Here is an 8,707-nt window from a genome sequence, read left to right on the forward strand (position 1 = left end):
GGTGAAGGATACAGAGAACATCTTTGTTCTGAGTGGACTTTTTGTGACTGCAGTTTGATAAAACAAACAGACAAAAGAGGCTCCTGCTTCTCTCTTCTGTAAATGTGTGTCTAGGGGTGGTAATGTCAGAGGCTGTTGGGAAAAGAAAGGTCAAACAGATAAAAAAGAGCCTGGGCTTTAAAATGTGTGCACGACTAGAGGCAATGGCCAGGCTGTGGAGTGTGGGCTGGAATGACGACCGCAGGCTGTGCTCATCCCTGACCCCCTCCTCAACCACGTCTGCCCTGTGCCACTGGAAAAAGTAAGATGAGAGTTTGCTCTTGGAGAAATTTGGCAGGCTTTGCTGACTTTCAGAAAGTGGGGAAGGATTGGACTAGCCAATGGTCCCTTTTCTGAAGATTTAGCTTGCTGGGAAATGGAAGGAAGGGGTGAGGGTTCTCAGATAATGAGTTGGGTTGTTCCTGGGAGCAAACAGGAGGCCAGTGAGGGGCGTGTCAGAGCTAGTTGTCTTGACCCCTATGTAGAGAATTGGGGTAGATGAAAAACAGAAGTCAGAGGGCCAGGGTCTCGCAGATGTCTTTGTTCCACTTTGTCATTGTTCTTACTTATGTCTGCTTTGTCCACAAGGTAAATTTGTGGGACTCAGGAGGATGGTGATGGCCCACCCCATCCTCGCTTTGACGCTGTGAGGTTCCATGTCACTGTTTCCAGATATTGAATAGTGAGCCAAGAAGTCTATGACTGACTCCCCTATAGAGTAGAGTCAGAAGGCCTCACTCTACCACTTTCTCTGTGTGTGACTGTGGGTACGCCATTGAATTGTCTTGAGCCTGTTTCTCGTTTGCAAAATGAGAACAATATTTATACTCACCTTCAGACTGTTGCAAGGATCAGAGTTCAGATATTCAAAACTGCTTTATGAAATGAGAAATCATGTGCATATCTAAAGTGTTATGATCATGATTATAATACAAAGTTTTCCTTTTACAATGCAAATATGCTCTTATCAAACATGTGTTTGTGTATACCAAGTGCCACACGCCATGCTAGGCACTCTCAGCTCTACTTTCTCATTGAAACCTCACAGCAGCCTGTGGGTGAGATATTAGTCATTGCCCATGGTTTGTGGATGAGAGTTGAAGTTACCCAGCTCCTGTCATGCGTCTCCCAATTCAGGACTCTTTTTATGGCCCCTCAAGTGCCTCCTTACCATGTGCCAGGGGCAGTTGCTCCCCACGCCCTGCTCTGCTTCCAGTGTTTGTTCTCGCAGAAGGTGCCGCTGATGGACCCACTGGTGAACCTCAGTCCAGGGTCAGATCTCCTTGGGGTGGTATCGCATGGGACTTCTAACCATAGTGCCCAAGTCCCATCCCACTTCCCTCAGGGCCACCCCCAAAACCTGACCCTGCGTCTGTTCAGTGCATTTCTGTTCTGGGAGAAGGGTCAGTGGAAGGCAGGTGCTCATCATCCCCAATGGAAGTACAATACACGATGGGTTAAAGTGGCTTTCATGGGCTGCCCTGGAGACCTTTCCTCTTAACTCTGTGTCCCCAGGAAATGCAAGTTCTGAATCACCTCTTGAGGCCCTTTTAAGTCCAGCCAGATTGCAACTTGGGGTCTGCATTAAATTACAACCAAGAGAATGGTTCAAACGACTAGGGTCGTAAGCTGGTGATGACCACCATGATCGAGGCCATGAGTCTAGTAAGGAGCCAGAAAGCTTTGTTTTTGAATTTTTGACCCAATAATGCTCTTTGGACGATTCTTTCTTAAGTTGTGTGCCACCTGCTTACCTTCTGGCATTTGTGGGCTCTACCGATTAGAGTCAGGGCTTTCTCAGGGGTCAATACAAAGCAGCCTTAGCCATCGGTCCCTCAAATGAGTATGTCTCTCCTAAGATGGATGTGCACCTTGGCCTTCTCGTGCTGCTCTTTTTTCCCAGTCTCTGCTGACTTGGGCCCAGTGTTGGGAGCTAGGCACAAAGTTAGTCCTGATTCTACAGACCTCAGCCTGCCTCCAGCAGGAGATTGTGGTTTGCAGAAGTGGAGGAAATTATTTCTTCTCACTGATTCTTGGCCCTGGTGGGATTGCAAAAGTGACAGTGAAGACAAGAGGTGGCTTTCCTGTGTGTACAGTCTCAAAGCCTTAGATATTCATGGGTGCCAGATCCATGGATTAATATAGGAGTGAGGCCTTGTAGACATGTGTCTCAAACTTTTTGAAGTGGACATTTTTGAGGGTAACCGTATGCCCCCTTACCTCATGACATTGGAGCCACCAGATAAGGAAGATTCTGGGTGGAAGATCACTGGGCTGCTCCCATGACAGTGTGGTGCAGTAGAAACAGAATGGCTTATACAGTCAGACAAGTGGTAGGTGGATCCAAGATCCAGCAGTTCCAAGTGAGCTGCGCCACTGGGCAGATATAGAACATTTCTAAGCCTCAGTTTATGCGTGAGTAAAATGAGGACAATAATTGTACCCAACCCACAAGGTGTTGTGAGGATTGAGCGAGATAGTATATTAAAGTTGTTAGCACAGTGCCCAGAGTACTGCCTCAATAAATATTGCCACTTGTTATTATTATTATTCATGAGGTTTTATTAGAATTAAATGAGATACTGTATAAAGCACTTGGCATAGCTCTTTGTACACAACAGGCACTTCTTAACTATTAGGCAGCCCCCCCAAAAGAAAAGATAATTAAAAAAATTCTTATAACCATTTCTGCATGACCTCTCCCTTCCAAAATCCTTACAGTCTGCCCAAGAGGGAAATGGAAGATGATTTCTCATTTCCCCTGACATCTTTGGAGACAGATTTCCTCCCCAGCACCTTATTTCAATGTCTGCGCAACTGTGCACTGAAGCAATCTTGCTGCCCTGTGTACATTACTGAGATAGTTTCTTTGCGGGAAATTGGAGCTGGAGGAAGGTTCTGGGAACTGCACAGTGCTTGGGCATGAGAATTCCAAGGGGCTTTTTCTCTAGTTTTAACAGCAAACATTGTTGGAACTCAGCTGATTCCTGAGGGCTGTGGTGTCTGTCTTAATTTTCCTGAGGAAATGGACTGAAAGTTGCTAGGAAATTCTCAGTTCGGTGTCTGGCCTGTTCTCCTATGAGCACTTCCGGCAGCTTGACTTAGTCATGTGGTGATTCATTGGTTCACTGAATCTCTCAAGCAACTGTTCTCTGTTGTTATTCAGACACAAATCCCAAGTTATTACCATGGATGTTGGGGAGGAGATGGAAAAATAGGAAGATATTTGGAGGATGGGCTATGAGACAGGAACTCCAGTTTTGGGAGCTCTGAGAATGAGACAATAAGATGGAGTGAGCTGCTTTGATGGGGGTTGGAAGGTGGGCATTAAGGGCCAGGGAGGGACTTTGGAAGAAAGAAATTCTGCAGAGGAGCCATTAGGGAGGAGGCAACCTAAGAAGGTGGCAGAACAGAGAGGCTAAGGGGTGGAGGGGGTAGAGCATATTGAGTTGCTGACTGTGAATGGGAAACAGGGGAACAGAGAGTGCTGAGAGCTAAGGCCATCGGCACAGGGAGCAGCACATTCTTCTGTACCTGCGCCTGTATTGAGTACACACAGCAAACACGTCCCATGGTGTATTTCTTCTCTAAACCCACCATCTTTGTTCTGTGTTATTGACCATATTCTAATGTTAGATTTGTTCTTAACAAGATCATAAACCCTTATGGCAGAGGCTGTCGGTGCCCCACTCCCTCCCTCTCCACACTCACAGTTTCTGGAAAGGCTGATGGTTTCCTGCTGCCAGCACCTGTGACCCTCTATCTGAGGGCCATCTATGGCTGCAGGAGTGTGCTTGGTTGCCACACGAGCAGGCCAGAGATGCTGCTTGTGTGGCTCTCAACCAGTGATGGATGGGAGTTGGCAGCTGGATACCTCAGCTTCCTCACCTCTTAGTGGAACAACCCTGAGATGTGTTCTCACCATCTTCCACACGTCCCCAGTGAGACTGAGCCCCAGTGAGCAACCTGCTCACTAGCGCACTCTGCATGCCATTCTTTCCCTTCCCTCTCTCACTTCCCTTCTCTATCACTGCTTCTGGCATCACCTCCCAAATAAACTACTCTCAAATCTTTTTCTAGGATGTCTCTGGCAAAACCACACAGAAAATAACCCTTATATGTAAACTTTTGTTCATACATCCATTCTTGTTTATTGGCATCTCACTATACCAGGCTCTATGCTAGATGCTGAGCTGGGAGAGTTTCTCTTTCTTTTCCTTGCACCCACTCCCCCGCTTCCATTACCACCACTACTGCTAACACCACCACAGGGCCTGGCAGAGCGCCTGGCTCACAGGAAGTGCTCTGCAAACACCTGCTAAATGAAGAGAAATGGAATGCCTCTGTGAAAGAGCACTGCAGTACAGGTCCAGGGACTTCCTCATCAATCTTAGTCACATTATTTTCTTACTGTGTGACCTTGAACAAGACACTTCGCCGATGTGGGTGTCAGTTTTCTCATTGAAAATAAAAGAGGGGGTTGAATGATACGATCTCTAAAGTTTCATCTGGGTAGGAATATATACAGTCAGAGTATGGAGTACACACGGCCATTCTTTCTCAAACGTGTATGGCTTTGTCCTCTTGAATAGATATTCCAGTATTGTGCCTGTGGCTCTGGTTGAATTCGATCATTTATTCTGCAGCAAAATCTATTACATCCAAGCAAGAAGGAAACGTAATTCAATAACATTTGATTTGCAAACTGAATATTCATATGGCTTTGCTTTGGTGTTACAAATTCCTGTTTTTCTGAACCGAAAAGTTGAGAACTGAAAGTTGATAGAGGTGGCTTTCATCACTGGGAGCCTTCTGTGCCAGGAAAAATGGAAACAAATCCTGGCTAAAACCCCAGCCATGTTTTTTATTCTTTGTCCCTAGCAAAGGTGACTGTGGAAGAACGAGATGGACTGATGTCCCGGAAAGCGATGAGGGAGATCGGGGCCCGGCTTCACAAGTCGCAGTCAGCGCCCTTCACTCCGACCTGGAGGGCACCACCTCATGGCGTGGTGATCGGGGTGGGGTTTGGGCTCCACATCCATTAACTCCTTGGCTTCTCGTTTGAAACTGACAATGAGGTGATGTGGGCAACTGTCCATATGGAACAGGACAGAGACCATCAACTCATTTCACATGGGCCACCAGACAGCACCTAGAGGTAATAACATTCTGTCAATAGTGACCTAGGTTGGATTCAAATCAGTGATTTAGGGGTGAAAGGCGATGGATTCTATTATGAAGTGCCCTTAGCTATCTAGAGGCTGAAAAACCATCCCTTTACCACAGTTAATGACAGAATCAAAAAAGTCAGTCGTGTTCTTTTCTTTCTCTTTTCTTTTTAGAAATTGAATACAATTTTGGATTGAGCTATGGATCCACCAATAGGAGATGGAAAAGAAGACTGGTTAATATACTTCAACTAAGTATATTAACTGTTGATCTTCATGACACACTTTCACATTGTTTGTCTTTTTTACTTCTTTCCTTATTTCTTCCTCTCTTAGTGTGGAGTTTTCTGAGCTGAATATAACTATGGTTTGTTTTTTGAATCAAATTTTGTTTTTTTCTTAAGGCAAAATTTGTAAATCTCCAAGACAAACGTCCATTTTCAGGGTTTCCCATGGATTCACCAAGAATAGGGCATTCCACATGGTCAGTCTAACAGAGAGAGTGCTTCCAGAACAGGACCCCAAAGGTGTTCAGCCCAAGCCAGGGTAGGAAAGTTGGACAGACCCTAAACGTTGGGATGCTGAACAGCTGAAAGTGAAGAGATCATTCCCTACGTCTGTTTGTTTTCACCATTAGCTGGAATGAAACGCGTGCTTTGCCAACAAAATACTTACTAAAGATCAAGAGGTCCATTTTTCTTACCACCACCTTGTTTCTTTTTCTTTTCCCCTGCCCATTTGAATCTTAACCTTGTGACTAACAGCATGATCTTGGAAATAAATGAACAATTCAGCCAGGACTGCTTGCAAATTAAGATAAAATAACTAGAAAAGCTGTGGCTTTCTCTCAAAGACTAGAAACCAGGACGGTAACAATGTTTTAAACTGTACATTAGGGCTTTGTATCCCTGTGTTCTTAAACTGTACAATCCCTGTAATCTGAGGGTTTCAAAGCCTTTGTGAGGCAAGCTTCCACTGCCTTCTGCAGGGGCCTGCGTGATAAAGTGTTGGTAATGAACATCCTCATTTTTCAGATGAGTTTGGTGGAGTTGGGAGTGAAAGTTGGCTCTCACCCCAGCTCTTTTACCTGCCTTATTTCTCCAGGGCCATGTTTTCACAGGGCTCCTGGGCCAAATATTGTGCTCAAGATAATTTGCAAGTCAGCCCTCTGCCTGACTGAAAATGCAGAAAATTCTTCAGCCATGAGGGGATGATTCTGGGGGCACAGCAAAAAACAGGGAACGTAGTGACCTCCAGCAGGGTGGGATGTTTAGGGATGTCAGAAAGGCGCACATGACCCTAAATCCTTCCCTGATCAAGGCCTGAGATTCCATTCAGAGTTTCATCTCTTTGATGTTGACCCCAATTAAAATAGAACTGAACTCAGGAGAACTGTCATATATTTTAGTGTGAATAAATGGTCTAAGAGGACAAAATTAAGGGAGTGACGATAGTGAGGGTGGAGATGGGGAAGGAATAGATAAAGAATGAGGGAACTCATTCTGAACACCAGCTGAGAGAGAAGATAGTGGGTAAAGGCTCTGGAAGCCTCTTTGGTCAAAGAGAATGTACCCTACTTTGCAATTTTGCCCAAATAGACTTGGGGTCAATCAGCCCTGCCTCCATGGGCTAGCACACCAGTGTTGGGTGGTTCTCAAGCTGCTGCATGGGTACTTTTGGAACATTCCTCTGGGCTTCTCTGTCCCTTGATTTAACCCTTAGTTAGCAAAGCAGCTTACACGTTATACGCCTGGCTAAAACTCAGCTCTCTTTGCAAATGAGTAAAGACATTGCAAGGGCCGAGAAAGATTGGATAGCAGCGCTCAGAGAGGCCCTTGAATGCTAGAGAATGACTGTCATTTTGCCAGAGACTAGAGAGAAGGCATCTGTGGTTGGGAGCTCTTTGTCGATGGGGATTTACTGTGGCCATTTCTGTAAGATGGTCCGACAGTGGGTTGCATACTCTCACCCTCTCTCTCCCCATCCTTCTCCGGCTCTCTCTTTCCCTCTTTTACATAGTGTGTACAATTCACAAAGCATAAACATTCATTATCTAATTTTAGCTATATAGCTTCCCTACAAAAATTTTGAAGAGATTTAACAAACAGATAAACATAAACATTCCTTTCCTTCTTGCTTTGTTCCTCCCTCAAAGAGACCTGATCTATCTGTTCAGAGCCAAATGGATGTAATTAGGGGAAGAATCGCTTTCTCTCCGTATCTGAGCAAATATGTTTTGCAGTGCACCAATTTCTCAAGGGCAGTGGGCTGGGACAGCCAGTGACTGCTGGGGGATGGCTGCTGACCTTCAGGCCAGGCCGACTTTAATTTGCAGAACACTGCTGGTCCCAGGAGGCTCTTCAGGCTGGGCCACACAATCAAACTGAGCCAGCAGTCTGCTGCTCTCCAGCTGCACCCACCACCCTGCAGGACATGAAGACGTAGCTAACTAGACATTGCCGCTGCACAGACTTTGGAATTATGAATTGGGAAATTAAGCACTATAAGAATTCAGCCCTTTACGCAAGAGCCAAAAAGCCTTCTTGTCTCAGTGGCGCCTCTTTCTAACAGTATTATTTAACAGGAGAGTCTCTGTTGACGTAGCACATACAGTCCAAGTTTCTATTGCATATCCTGTGTGCTCATTTCAAAAAGTGATGCTTTAAATAAACTTGATAATTAAATCGCAATTATGTGAGTGGCCTGAAAAACAAATGCTGGTTTAACACAATAAATCCACCTGGAGGGTTGCAAAATTTGTTGACGTGGAGAATCCTGGCATCTCCAGATGAACAAAGTAACTGTCTCCCAGCTGATCTGATTATCACAGCTGTCTTAATGACCAGGTTGGGTTGCCACATGATCAGTCCAGTCGATTGCTGCACAGTCGATTGAAATGATGAAAAATAATTGCAGATTGACTGGGCTGGGGTGGATTCAGTTATGGCACCAAGCACTTCCTTTGTGTGTACATATGTGCTTGTGCGTGTGGTTTGTTTGCATGTGAAAGAATGTGTACTATTTTGCTAAAATTATGTTTTCAACTTGGGAAAATTGAAGACAGACAGCAATTGAAGACAGTTACAGCTTGTGGGCCAATTTAAGCCATAGTGTTCGGGCAACATGAATGTCAGGGACAAAATACTATAATCGTTGCTATTATGTATGGGCAATTAGATTAAATGTCAGTGAAGTATTAACTACCACATGTTGTTAGATGGGAATTTGAGGAAGAGAATTCTCTTGGATGCACATTACATATAGAAAACGACAAGAATGTAAATATATGGGCAGTGCAGTATTTTTGAATGAGCTGGTTGTCAAACACAGTAGCAATGACACTATCCTTTGCACCCTTGAGAGTTTGTACTTCTCTTTGTGTAGCACTTATTTCTCTTAAAAAAAAAAACTGTTTATGTATCTGTCTTCTTATGAGACACTGAGATTCTTGGGACCAAGAACTGTGTCTTCTTTTTTGTTCTTGATCGCAATAGTAACTA

General features: G+C 44.7%; 1 long non-coding RNA gene across 1 annotated transcript in view; it reads left to right on the forward strand.

Annotated features, from left to right (window-relative positions):
- LOC131406095 (uncharacterized) overlaps positions 1 to 4,947 on the forward strand; it is a 124,543-nt gene extending 119,596 nt beyond the window's left edge. Inside the window, exon 3 of the long non-coding RNA XR_009220056.1 lies at positions 4,921 to 4,947. This is a non-coding gene — a long non-coding RNA (uncharacterized LOC131406095). The remainder of the gene's footprint in view (positions 1 to 4,920) is intronic.
- Positions 4,948 to 8,707: the final 3,760 nt, after the last annotated feature.

This window comes from Diceros bicornis, chromosome 5 (genome assembly GCF_020826845.1).
Source record: "Diceros bicornis minor isolate mBicDic1 chromosome 5, mDicBic1.mat.cur, whole genome shotgun sequence".
Lineage (NCBI taxonomy): Eukaryota > Metazoa > Chordata > Mammalia > Perissodactyla > Rhinocerotidae > Diceros > Diceros bicornis.